General features: G+C 36.9%; 1 pseudogene; it reads left to right on the top strand.

The window, feature by feature from the left end:
- The window catches only part of Vmn2r116l-ps8 (vomeronasal 2, receptor 116 like, pseudogene 8), a 33023-nt pseudogene extending 19121 nt beyond the window's left edge, over positions 1-13902 (top strand).
- Positions 13903-14487: the final 585 nt, after the last annotated feature.

Genomic DNA, 14487 nt, shown 5'->3' with positions numbered 1-14487 from the left:
TATTATCCTTAGGTTTGATCTTCTCATTGAGTCCTGGATTTCCTGTATGTTTTGGACCAGTAGCTTTTTCCGCTTTACATTATCTTTGACAGTTGAGTCAATGATTTCTATGGAATCTTCTGCTCCTGAGATTCTCTCTTCCATCTCTTGTATTCTGTTGGTGAAGCTTGTATCTACAGCTCCTTGTCTCTTCTTTTGGTTTTCTATATCCAGGGTTGTTTCCATGTGTTCTTTCTTGATTGCTTCTATTTCCATTTTTAATTCCTTCAACTGTTTGATTGTGTTTTCCTGGAATTCTTTCAGGGATTTTTGCGATTCCTCTCTGTAGGCTTTTACTTGTTTATTAATGTTTTCCTGTGCTTCCCTAAGTGTGTTCAGGTCTTTCCTGAAGTCCTCCAGCCTCATGATCAAATATGATTTTGAAACTAGATCTTGCTTTTCTGGTGTGTTTGGATATTCCATGTTTGTTTTGGTGGGAGAATTGGGCTCCGATGATGGCATGTAGTCTTGGTTTCTGTTGCTTGGGTTCCTGCGCTTGCCTCTCGCCATCAGATTATCTCTAGTGTTACTTTGTTCTGCTATTTCTGACAGTGGCTAGACTGTCCTATAAGCCTGTGTGTCAGGAGTGCTGTAGACCTGTTTTCCTCTCTTTCAGTCAGTTATGGGGACAGAGTGTTCTGCTTTCGGGCGTGTAGTTTTTCCTCTCTACAGGTCTTCAGCTGTTCCTGTGGGCCTGTGTCTTGAGTTCACCAGGCAGCTTTCTTGCAGCAGAAAATTTGGTCTTACCTGTGGTCCCGAGGCTCAGGTTTGCTCGTGGGGTGCTGTCCAGGGGCTCTCTGCAGCGGCAGCAACCAGGAAGACCTGTGCCGCCCCTTCCGGGAGCTTCAGTGCACCAGGGTTCCAGATGGTCTTTGGCTTTTTCCTCTGGCGTCCGAGATGTGTGTGCAGGGAGCAGTCTCTTCTGGTTTCCCAGGCCTGTCTGCCTCTCTGAAGGTTTAGCTCTCCCTCCCACGGGATTTGGGTGCAGAGAACTGTTTATCCGGTCTGTTTCCTTCAGGGTCCGGCGGTGTCTCAGGTGCAGGGGTCCTGCCGCTCCTGGGCCCTCCCCCACGGGAGCCCAGAGGCCTTATACAGTTTCCTCTTGGGCCAGGGATGTGGGCAGGGGTGAGCAGTGTTGGTGGTCTCTTCCGCTCTGCAGCCTCAGGAGTGCCCACCTGACCAGGCGGTTGGGTCTCTCTCTCACCGGGTCTGGGAGCAGAGAGCTGCTGCGGGCCGGGATCCGCGGGTGTGGGACTTCCGGTAAACACCCCTGTTATATTTCTTGTTAGAAGAGGATTTATATTTGTGTGGCTATCTTCTTCTTGGTTTGTTGCAGTAAGATAACTTTCTGAGTGTAGTTACCCTCCTTGATTTGGACTTTTCTGTTTATTATCCTGTGTAGTGTGCTTTCCTTCTTTGCAGTGAACAATGTGTGTTTGATTATTTTTACTTCAATGTTTTTCATATTACATTATTCAATATGAAACTTAAAGCTTTGGTTTATCATCATTTCCTCTACAGACAAACTGCATTGCCTTGTGAATCCCTTTCCAATTTGATGATGCTAGGTTCAATGTTTTTATTTATTTCTTTCTCTGTAAATACATGAACCCCAAAGTGTTCAAATTTCTTCATAATCAAGTTACAAATAACTAGTTCTTGGAACTCTTTGGTCCTTTATACTGCTTAGTATCCTGGTTTTCACTTAATTTCATTCATTTGTTTTTGTCTTGCAGAATTCTCTTTATTCAAATTTATAAATTTATGTAAAATTGTAAAATACTTGGTTTCTAAGATCAGTTCTGGGTAACAAACCAACTCTTTAGGTATCATACTCTGTAAATAAGGAAAACTTTGAAATAAAAAAATCAGTCTCACAAGGAAATACAGTTCTGTTAACTGAAACAAAGGAAAACACACTTTATATGAAAGGACAGAATTAACTTCTAAGCCCCCACTTGAGTAATGGACAATACACAAGATACAGAATGAGCAAACAGAATGTTTTCTCATGGAGTTACAAAACTATATCAGGACTATTGAGGTAGAAAAAGATTAAAAACTGTATAGGCTCTTACATATTAACATTTTCAGATCTGAGCATTTGATATTGGAAGCCCAACCAATAGCCACTTCCTGGGGAAGACTATGCCTCCTGAACTCAGTATTTCTCATTCACATGTGCTGTATTTTATCTTGCTAAGGTATCGCAGCCTTTTACCTGTAGATGTTGGCATGTCTATTTCTTATCATGTTCTGAATATTGCATGCAAGTAACATTATACAACAGAGCAGATTAATTTTTTTACATTTATGCATCTAGTTGTATATACAAATATAGAAAAAGATAAATGAGAATACATAGTAACTACCAAATAAATGCATGTAGACGAAAGAATACGTAGAATTTTTAATACATAGAATTTCATAATTATGAACCAAATGACCAACTTACTTAAAAAACAAAATACAAAACTATTTAGATCTTATAAGTTATAAAATTATATAATCTGAAAACAGAAACATTGATGTAGACAAGAAGTATAAGGGGTAGAAAATATCACCAAACACCTCAAATTTCACTAATTCATAATTACTCTCTCTAGCCCTAGACAGGCTTTGACAAGTACAACCTTGGACAAGGGCATAGAACTTTTCTTTTTTCATTTCAGCTTTCATCAGGAACTCTTAGTATGTATTGGTTCAGTCTGGCCTTCTACAAACTACACACTGCCAATCCCTCAAAACACATAAAATATATTTTTTAGTCTTATAACAGGTAGACATCCCATGTTAAGGATGAACGCACAGTTGCTGGTTGTTTCCTGAAAGGAATATAGACGTATTCATCTACGCTCAAATATTTACAAAGGCTTTAGTCCCCATAGGAGCTGCTAAACAAGACAGGAACCTGTGCCAATGACACATGAGCAATCTTGAGAGAGAAGATGCAGGTCAAACATTGAAACTCTGAGAGGGTTTGTTCATTCAGTACATAAAAGTGAATGTATTCAGTTGAACGACACAATGGTGATTTGAGATTATGCTCTAATGATCCCTATGTTTTCTACACAGGATTAACCCACAAAACTACCAATATGTGATGGCCTTAATTTTTGCCATAGAGGAGATCAACAGAAACCCCATTCTTTTACATAACATGACGCTTGGATATAATATACGCAGTGCTGGGTCCATTGAAAGTGAGACAGTAGTAAGTTTCCTCAAGTGGCTCACAGGGCAGAACATACTCATTCCAAACTATACATGCAAAACCAATGAAAAATCTTTGGCTGCAATCACAGGAACAACATAGGAAATTTCTTCCTTAATTGGAATATTTTTGGGTCTTTATGAATATCCACAGGTGAGATTAGATGCATGAGAAGAAAGGAAAATATTCTCATTAGATTCCATAATTTGTATACCATGAAAAATCATAAGGGAAAGATTCATTTTTGTATGATTCAAAATAATAGTATTGGTCTGGAATACAGCAAAAAATTCAAGAATGATTACAGTGCAACCAGGAGGATAAAAGTTCAGATGCCAACTTCACACTTACCCTCATGACAGCAAACCAGATAAAAGATAATCCCTGTGTCCACCTTATCTTCTCTCCAGGGCAAAAGAAATGAAGCCCAGGGATGAAGAGAGACCCTACCTCAGAAGAATATGTGGAGAAAAGTAGAGAACACCTGCTGCCCTCTTTTAGCCTTCACATGTATACGTATGCTATATGCACTGTAGAAAGCTGGGCACACACACTTTTATGCACACACACACACACACACACACACACACACACACACACACAGAGTCAATGAACCAAGTGAGCAAACATTCCTTCAAAATACATAGCTTTAAAGCTACATACTTTGAGATATTACTGTATTCACATTTCTTCTGTTTGAAATGTACATACATGCCTTAAGATATACACATGTGTCTACAATAAAAGTGAGTATTTCAACTCATTTTTCAGAATCATATCCCAGTACTAGACTTGACTTTAAGTAAAAATTTGGATTTCTAAACTTTAACTCACTGTTACATATGCAATGATATCCAGAACCTCCTCATTAATGTCTATACCTGCTTTCATTTTTACAGCTGAGCATTGGACCTTTTGAACCAAGTATAAATGACTCTGAGACGTTTCCTTTTTTGTATCAGATGGCTGCCAAAGAATCTTCTTTGGCCTTAGGCATGGTCTCATTGTTTGTCCATTTCAAATGGAATAGGGTGGGACTGATCATCTCAGAGGATAAGAATGGGGTTAACTTTGTCTCAGACTTGATTCCACAAATCGAAAGAACACAGTCTGTGTAGCCTTCATGGAATTTATCCCAGTTACTCACATGATAGACCTGGATAACGCCTATGAATACCCTATTCGGATTATGAGATACCCAGCCAAAGTTGTTATCGTTTACGCTAACACTGACTCTTCCTTAGGTGTGCTGTTTAGAAGATGGGAATATATACTTCCATGGAGAATCTGGGTTACCACTTCACAGTGTGAAGTCATCACTTCTATGAGACATTTAATTCTTGACTCATTCCATGGGACTCTCATCTTTTCACAACGCCAGGGTGATATTTCTACTTTTAAAGAGTTTGTAAAGACAGTGAGACCTTCCAAATACCCAGATGACATTTTTCTTGCCAGACTGTGGGAGATTTACTTTGATTGTGCAATATCTAATGCAATGTAAATCATTAGAAAATTGTTCATCTAGAGGTAACTTGGGATTGTTACCTTGGTACCACTTTGACATAGCTGTAAGTACTGGCAGTTACCATGTATACAATGCTGTATATGCTGTGGCCCACACCATGCACAAGATGCTTACTCAAGAAGTAGATCTACAAGGAATGAAAAACAGAGGCAGTATGGATTTTCCACCCTTTAAGGTAATGGTTTTACTTTTGATTCTCTAGACTGTCACCAATGTAACTTTTTGAAATTGGCCCACACATACTCTAAACAAATACAATGGGGATCTTTATAGAAGACAAGTTTTCTAGACTATTTAACTGACTGGAAGAAAAATCTATACCTGGGTGAAATTGAGAGTCAACTTCCCAATCATATAGAAATTAAAACCAAGATAAAAATGTTTCTGTTAAAGGTGCTGTCAGTCTCATACACTTCTAAGGTTCTGAACAGTAAAAGCCGAATCTTTTCCCACCTTGTTCTTATATGTGAAAAGGAGTGACATCATATTTAAGGTCCTAAAATTGTACCAGCAAGTGAAATATTCTTAAAATACCTCATGAAACTGTATCAACTAATCAACTGTAGATTATTTCTTAAATTTGTTAGATTTGCTCTCATAAAATATGTGGCCAAAGGCCATATATGAGAAATGGTTTCATTTACTTCAACTAAGACATTATAGACCAGCATCAGGATGGGCTAAATTTGACAGAATTTTAATGAAGCTTGCCACATAAATTTCCATAATCAAGACCAATAAGCTATGAGTATGCTGTTGAACAGCTGGCTCCCTTCAGTGTATTCAGTTCAGGAACAGATTATGAAATGAACCTGCTTTAATTAAGGATGGGTATTCACACCTCACTTAACCCCATGACAAAAACTCACATAGACATAATCAGAGTACATAATATCTGAGACAATTTTACACTGATAACACAAAACCAGATGCCTGTAGACTATCAGTCATATATGCAAAATGTCCATGCTCACCAGTGCTCACCAGTGCTGAAAATCATTAGGATGCATTAGCAACAGTAGATTTTTCTCAATATCCTGTTAAAATACTAACACGGTATTTATGATGTCAATGTAAGTATACATATTTCCCAATCATATATGCCTAATATTATTTCATTGTTAATTGGTATCAATGAATATGTGAATGTGACATAATTCAGACTCTTATAAAATTACCATTATGAATCATAAATCTTCCTCAGCTGAACTCCCTGCCGAAGAACATTAAATTCATGAATCCTGGTGGAGATCCAATATCTTTGAATCCTTCAGAGAAATTGCACATAGATTATGACATTCTGAACTTCTGGGATTTTCCACAAGGTCTTACATATAAAGTGAAAGTAGGAACATTTTCTCCATATTTTCCACCTGGTCAACAATTGTCGATTTCTGAGGATAGGATAGAGTGGAGCATAGGAGTGGAGCAACAGGTGGGTGGAATCTTACACTATTCTGTAGAGAACACAGGTAAAAACCATGTAAAATGCCTTGGTGAGACTGATGCCTCCTCATAAATTAAAAGATAAATCTAATGATAAAGTTACAAACTTACTTTCCATGTTCAAGTGTTTCTTAATGTGTTTACCTTTTCCCGAGAATTAGCACATTCTTACCAGGGTTATGCATGATTCTAAATATATATATAATATATAAGTATATATAATATATAGATAATGTGTATTTTAGTAACATAAATTAACATAAATAAATAGAGTGAGCATGCACAATATTAAATTCATTATTGCCCAATCCTGTACTATAGTTACCAGGCTAATTCTTTATGTCCTCATTTCTGTAATATCCTCAGATTCCTGTCTCTGTATGCAGTAAAAATTGTGGTCCTGGATTCAGAAAATCTCTTCAGGAAGGGAAAGCCGCTTGCTGTTTTGATTCTGTCCCATGTCCAGAAAATGAAATTTCCAATGGAACAGGCAAGTGGATGCATTAAAGGTGAGGTTCTCACCACCGTTTTTAATCCACATACTGAAGGTGAAATCATGCACAAGAGATGTACACAGATTACATTCTTAAGATATTGTCCTCATAATTAATAGTTATATTCAACAATATAGCTCCTTGTTATAGTCTACATTTAGGGATTTATAGGATTACAAGCCATATTTAATTCAGTTAATACTTGTTAAGAATGTGAAAGGATGCTAAGAATAAATTTTTTCCAGAGAATTTAAAAAAATGGATTCTAGATATAAATAATTATATCTAACTTTGTCCAGTCTTTTTGACCTATATTTACAATATATTAAAACCATTAATCTGTCACAAGTTCAACTTTAAAATTCCCAGAACAAATCCTGAAATAGATATGATATTAATAGACAGTAGATTTGTCTTAATTAATTCAGGCATTCGAGAGATGGCTTAGTAGTTAATAGAACGATCTTCCCTTTTAGTGCAAATGGGTGTGAACTCCACTAATTCTATGATGGCTTGAAACCCTTTGTAATTCCATACCCAAGGATCTGATACCACATTTTGACCAATCTTGATAGCATGCTCATTTCTGGCACAGACCAACATATATTAAAAATATTCAATCCAAACAGCATGGGTACTAATAGATTCATATGTCTCATATATAACAATATATGGCAAAAATCCTTCCAATGTAAAATCCTGTTTCCTGATATCTGTAGTTCAAATAAGTAGGTAATAAAATCTGTGGAGATGCACAATTACGGTTATGTGCAAATTCCGGCAGAAAGAAGTAAGTGATGCTACACACATGTAAGACTTCATCATGGCTCTTTAAAAACGTTTGAACCAGGATATAAGATGACTAAAGGACATCATAACTGTTTCTTAGTATTGTCAGATATGACTGAGTATAATTATTAAATCAGTAAATATTGTATTACTTGAATAAAACCCACACCCCAAAATTTAATAGATCAATTTTTGAATATCATTGTACTGACTGGTTTTGTGTGTCAACTTGACACAAGCTGGAGTTAACACAGAGAAAGGAGCCACAGTTGAAGAAATGCCTCCATAGATCCAGCTGTAATGTATTTTCTTAATTAGTGATCAAGGAGGGAGGGCCTCTTGTGCGTGATAGCATTCCTAGGCTGGAAGTCTTGGGTTCTACAAGAGAGCAAACTGAGGAATCCAGAGTAAGCAAGCCAGTAAGAAACATCCCTCCATGGCCTCTGCATCAACTCCTACTTCCTGACCTTCTAGAGTTTTACTCCTGACTTCCTTTGGTGATGAACAACGTGGAAGTGTAAGCTGAATAAGCCCTTTCCTCCCCAACTTGACTCTTTTTGCTGATGTTTGTGCAGTAATAGAAACCATGTCTAATTCAATCATGTATATACAATTATTATTATATATACATTATATATCACACATACAATGCATGCATGCAATTGTGCACATAATATAATGGTGCATTATATTCAATAGACATGTGATGACAATCATGTAATGTTGGCTCTATCCTTTAGATGTAGGTATTTATAGACATGATAAAGGCAAATAAATCCTACTGCTAACATAATATTCACAGAAAAGAGACTGTAACTAGTTCTACTAAATCAGGCACAAGAAAATATTATTCAATATCTACTTTTGATCTAAATTTTTTGAAACTTATCTTGAGAAGTAGGGCAATGAAATAGACAAAGGAGGTGCAGAATAGAAAGACAAACTCAAAGTATCTGTACTTAAACAGACAGGATATATGCCTAATAGACCTTAAAGACTTTACCAGAAATATCCTACAGCTGATGCACACATTCAGGAAAGTAACAAGACACAATATTAACTGAGAAAAATGCTTCTTAAATAAAAACAAACTCCTCAGGAAGTAAATAATGGGAACTGAATACACCTTATAATAATTAAAACTATGGAGTGGAACTGGAGTACACGGAAAGATTTCAACACTGAAGTAAGTAATTGAAAAACCTGTTGGAAGTTAAAAATAACTCCCTTCCAAATGAATAGTGTCTTGGTTGGGGCTGTATTGCTCTGATAAAACATTAAAATTGTAGTTAAGGGAAGAAATTCTTTGTTTCATGTTTTAGCTCTGAGCTTAAACTCCACCACTTAAGGAAATCAGGCTAAAAATAGAGAGCAGAAAGTTGGGGGCAGAAAATTACAAAGAACCCATGGGATAATGGAACTTACATGCTTGCTTCACATGTTTGGCCAGGATGCTTTCTGAAACAGTGTTATATCAATTGTCCAGTAGTAGCCACACCCACACTGAGCTGTCCCATCCCACATCAATCATCAATCAAGAAAATACACCAAAACGTTGTCCACAGGTCAACCTTATGATTGCTTTTCCTTTTGTAAGACTATTTTTTCCAGATGTTTATACATTTGTGTCAGGTTGTCAGAAATCAACAAGCACATGCATCTTCTCCAAAAGCAACCCAATACACATAATCTATAACCTATTCTATGTACACCTGCTCATCCAGGATCATAGCTCTTTTACTTACAAGAGCCAAGAAAATGAAATATCTTCCAAATTCATCAACTAATGAATGGATAATTAAACTATATACATATCCACATAAAAGAATATTTTATCTATGAATATGAAAATACTACACTCCCAGGAAAATGAATGTTAATGCAAATAAAATTGCGTGAGGTAATGCAGACAAAGACATAACAGGGCCATAAACAATCATATATATGTGTGTATATCTATCTATATATCTATATATGTATATGTACCATTTAAAACTTAAGATATGGTTTTAAATTGAGTATGTATAGGAGTCACAAAACTACAAATGGTTCATAATGCTGAGAAAAGATGATTAAAAATATAATAATGAAAAAACAAGGACTTGGAGAGTGCGTGTCTGTAATTGATTAGAAGAGTAGAAGAGGAAGAATGGGAGAACATAACTAATACGAATATCTTTTCACAATGTCCTAAATAAACCCACCTGCTGAAGCTTCAGAACCTGTACTTTGCAGACACAGAATTTCACTGGAGTAATCCTATATGGAGAGACAATGCATGGCAGATTCACCACTAGCTTTCAACTAAAAAGCCACAAGCCACATATATGCTATAATCTTTCAATGGGTTAGTCAATGAAGTAATAGAGACAACCCCAAATATTTGGTAATTCCTCACAACTTAATCTTAAGTTCCTATTGCTGTTGTAGAAATCACATATCTGAGACATAAAGAACAAGAAAGCATACAGAAACTGAGTTAAAGGTTTTCTTCCTGCTGATTAGTGGACAGAAGATTAGAAGGTGTCTAAGCACAACATTTTGGATAATATATATGAAGAAGCTTATTGTGGTATAGAGGGAATTTCAGAGAGAAAACACCTAATATGGAGGGAAGGTCATTAAGATACAGGAAGCTCTAAAGCAGCTTAAGTAACAAATGTCACAGTGAATATCCTTAATCTCAGTATGTAACACTTTTAATGCCTTCAGAGACTCTGTGAAAATGTCCAGATCCATTAAAACACTCACTCCCAACATGAATAGAAGCAGGAAGGGTTAAAGTTAGAACGTTTTTAAATAAAAGCTCAGTGAAGCAAAAAGAGATAAGCCCAGATCCATGAGACAACAAGAAACATGTGAGGTTTCTGGAGACACTATTCACCCTGTGATATTGTCAGGAAGCTGTGCTATGATCTCCAAGTTTCTAGGTTTTTTTAATCACCTCTTTTGAGATGAGCTTGTGATTTTGGATGTTTATGAATTATGTCTCAAATACTTGTCTAGTAGTGTGACAAAAATGATTTCCAAGACAGCATATAAAAGAAATTATTTAGCATCTCATAGTTTCATAGCATAGTAGATTCCCTTCAAAAAATCATGCTGAGCTAGGAAGTATATTGTAAACTACAATGTTCTAGCTGTCACTCAAAACTACTTCTGATTCAGAGGCATCACAGGAAAGATGAAGAAAAAGGAAGAGAGAGAGAGAGAGAGAGAGAGAGAGAGAGAGAGAGAGAGAGAGAGAGAGGTGGAGAAGGTAGAAACAGAGGCATACAGAGACAAATAGCAAGACACCAAGAACAGAAATGAAGTCAATGGTACGGTTAAGATATAGAGCCCCCATTATCTGAGAAGCTATTAGTATTTTCAACTAACTATTAAAAGCAAAGTCAATTTTTAATGGTATGACTTGTAGTGTAAGTAGCACATTCTACATGTTGCTCCATGGTCCATGATCGAGTCAAAGACCACCTAATCAATACCCCAATATTAGGTCACAAAAGCCTTCTTTTGACTAGTTGCTGAAGGGTATCCAAAAGTCTACCAATGTATATAGCCTCTTCTGTTGACCTGGGTTCTGGCCCAGAGGTGCAAGGTAAGCTCCTATTGCTGAATATACATAGCACTTCATGAACAGTCCAGAGTCTCCTGAGCTAGGACTGACATAAATGTCTTCTCCTGAGTAGAAGCTTTCATAACAGAAGGCATCATGCAAGCTTCTGAAGAAGAGAAGCAACAACCGCACCTACCTATGATACCTATGAACCATTGTAACAACTGGCATGCCAGGATGACCCCGTCGGTTCTGTGTCACTACACATACCTTGATAGAGTCCATAATTTCCATATCTGGACATAACATAGGCTTGTGAAGATAGATAGTATATCTTTATTTGAAATTGAATTATAGTCATACCCGCACCTAAGTTTAGTCTCCCTTTATCATCAAGAAGATCACTTTCCAACCCATAGAATTACAGAATACCACAACCACTCAGAATATAGAGCTGTAGACAATCCCAATAGTAGAGATATCTACAAAACACACATGAAATCATACACCTAAGGTTTCTAAAACATTTTGAAAGAGGAGGAAGGAATATTTTAACAGCCATAGTACCAACAAGTTTAGTACAACATATATCTGTCTGTAATATCAAAAACTGTACATAAGGGCTAATCAATATGTGTACCCAAAGGTAAGCTGAAACACTTTACATGTAAAATAGCTATTTTAAAGTGGACAGAAGACACCACATTGGTCTCAGTACTACACAAAATACTGTTGATAACTTGCCAAATTATAAAATGGGAATGGGGAAGCTCGAATAATGAACACACTCCATTAATAATTTCTATGAATTAAAAATAAATTAACATTATGTGGTAGAAATTAAAAATCATGTAAAGGAAAGTCACGCTCCCCATTTTATCATAGTGTATTTTCCTTTCATTTCCGGGTAGTCTGAAAATCGTTTTCTGAGGGGTACTTAGATGACTACCTAGTACCTCAGTTAAACCAACAGGGTCTAGGTTTTAGGAATCTAACTTAGTGCAAGAAAAAATGTGTTTTGTACTGTTCCAATATTCACATTTGATTATGTCTTTCACCAAATCAACTTAAAAAAATTTACTTCACCTTCCAGCTTACAATTTATCATAAAGGGAAGGTATAGAATAAAATCAAGGCAGGAATCTGGATGTAGAAACTAAAGGAGAGCCCATGGACCTGCTTACTACCTTTCTCCCCATAGCCCATTTAATGTATTTGTTAAAATAACTGAGGATGAATCTCCAAGGTTGGCAAAGGCCACAAGTGGGGAGAACCACCAACTACAATCATTAAGAAAATACCTCACAGACTTGCCTATGGCCAACCAGATGGAGGCATTTTCTCATTTGATATTCCCATTTCAAATGTGCCTTCGTTTTGTTCTAAGTTAAGAAAACAATAACCAGCACCAGAGATGATATTTTGGAAATACAAATTTGGATGGTTGCTAGTTCATTATGGCTTCATACCAATTAATGGAATTCCCAAAGACCTCAGCATGTTTTTGTGTCTTTAACTTTCTCCCACATGAGACAAATATAGTAATACTGTCCAACAGGTGTCTTCATGCTGCAGAGAACATAAGATTCAATGCTCTAGATGCAACAGTAAATAATATTTCCCTTCATGGATTCCTCAGCACAAATTACTATATCATACCGTATATAAGAATAAATATAGTGCTTTAATTAGGAGATAAGAAAAAAGTGCCATGAATACACATTAGAAATGAAAAAGAAAGCACATTTGCTTTTTTTTACATGATTTTAATTAATTGGATATAGTCTTGAAAGAAGAAACATGTTACTACTTTCCTTCTATGCACAAAAACGTACTTGGCTTACATTTCAGAATGAGAAACATTCAGGCATGGTAGTGTACAAAGAGGAAAGATGTCGAGGTTGTAGTATCATGTCACAATACATTTCTTGCCAGATATTGATCAGTGTGTGAAATGTACAGAAGACCAGTATGCCAACACAGTTCGGACTCTCTGCATCCAAAAACCTGTAACATTTCTTGCTTATGAAAACCCCTTTGGGGATGACACTCGCCAGCATGGCCCTATGCTTTTCTATCCTCACCTCATTTGTCCTGGGGATTTTTGTAAAGCACTTCTGTGGTGAAGGCAAATAACAGTACTCTCAGCTACATCTTGCTCATCTCCCTCACCTTCTGCTTTCTTTGCTCATTTCTATTCATTGGTCAGCCCAACACAGTCACCTGCATCCTGCAGCAGACCACATTTGGAGTTGTTTTCACAGTGGCTGTTTCTACTGTCTTGGGAAAAACCACTACAGTCATCCTGGCCTTCAAGAGCACAGCACCAGGAAGAAGGTTGAGGGGGTTGCTTATATCAGGAGCATCGAAATTCATCATTCCCATCTGTACACTAATACAAATTGTCCTCGGCGGAATCAGGCTGGGAATATCTCCTCCATTTGTGGACAGAGATGCACACTCTGAACATGGTTATATCATTATTATGTGCAACAAGGGCTCAGTAACAGCCTTCTACTGTGTGCTGGGATACCTTGGAGCTCTATATCTAGTGAGCTTCACAGTAGCTTTTATGGCCAGGAACCTGGCTGACACCTTCAACGAAGCCAAGTTCTTGACCTTCAGCATGCTGGTGTTCCTCAGTGTTTGGATCACATTTCTCCCTGTCTACCACAGTACTAAAGGAAAGAGCATGGTAGCTGTGGAAATGTTTTCCATCTTGGCCTCCAGCACAGGTCTTCTAGGTTGTATCTTTATCCCCAAATGTTATATTATTCTTGCAAGACCTGACATGAACTCATCGAAATGCCAACGAAATAGAGTTCATTGGAAGTAAGCTGGTTTTAGAATACCTCAGATTAGTTTTAGAGTTTTGAGTACTCTAAATAAAGTTTGTCAGGTTACAGACTTGCATATCTTGGACACATGCCAGAAGATTGAGTGAGTGATTAGCTATCCAGTGGTTTTATGTCAAGGACTACATTATCTTGAGCTGTTTTAGACATTTAATCAGACAGCTATAACTCAATATAATTTTAAACAGTTTTTATTTGTATATAAATGCATTATGTTATGTGGTACATCTATACAATGGAATGTTATTCTGCTATCAAAAACAATGACTTTATGAAATTCATAGGCAAATGGATGGGACTGGAAAATATCCTGAGTGTGGTAACCCAATCACAAAAAACAGACATGGTATGCACTCATTGATAAGTAGATATTAGCCCAAATGCTCAAATTACCCTAGATGCACAGAACACATGAAACTCAAGATGACCAAAATGCAAATGCTTCACTCCTTCTTTAAATGGCGAACAAGAATACACTTGGGAGGGAATAGGGAGGCAAAGTTTAGAACAGAGGCTGAAGGAATGCCTATTCAGAGCCTGCCCCTCATGTGGCCCATACATATACA

Source organism: Rattus norvegicus, chromosome 12, assembly GCF_021556685.1.
Source record: "Rattus norvegicus strain SHRSP/BbbUtx chromosome 12, alternate assembly SHRSP_T2T, whole genome shotgun sequence".
NCBI lineage: Eukaryota > Metazoa > Chordata > Mammalia > Rodentia > Muridae > Rattus > Rattus norvegicus.
The sequence above is the reverse complement of the archived record's forward strand: the minus strand, read 5'-3'. Positions and strand labels throughout refer to the sequence as shown.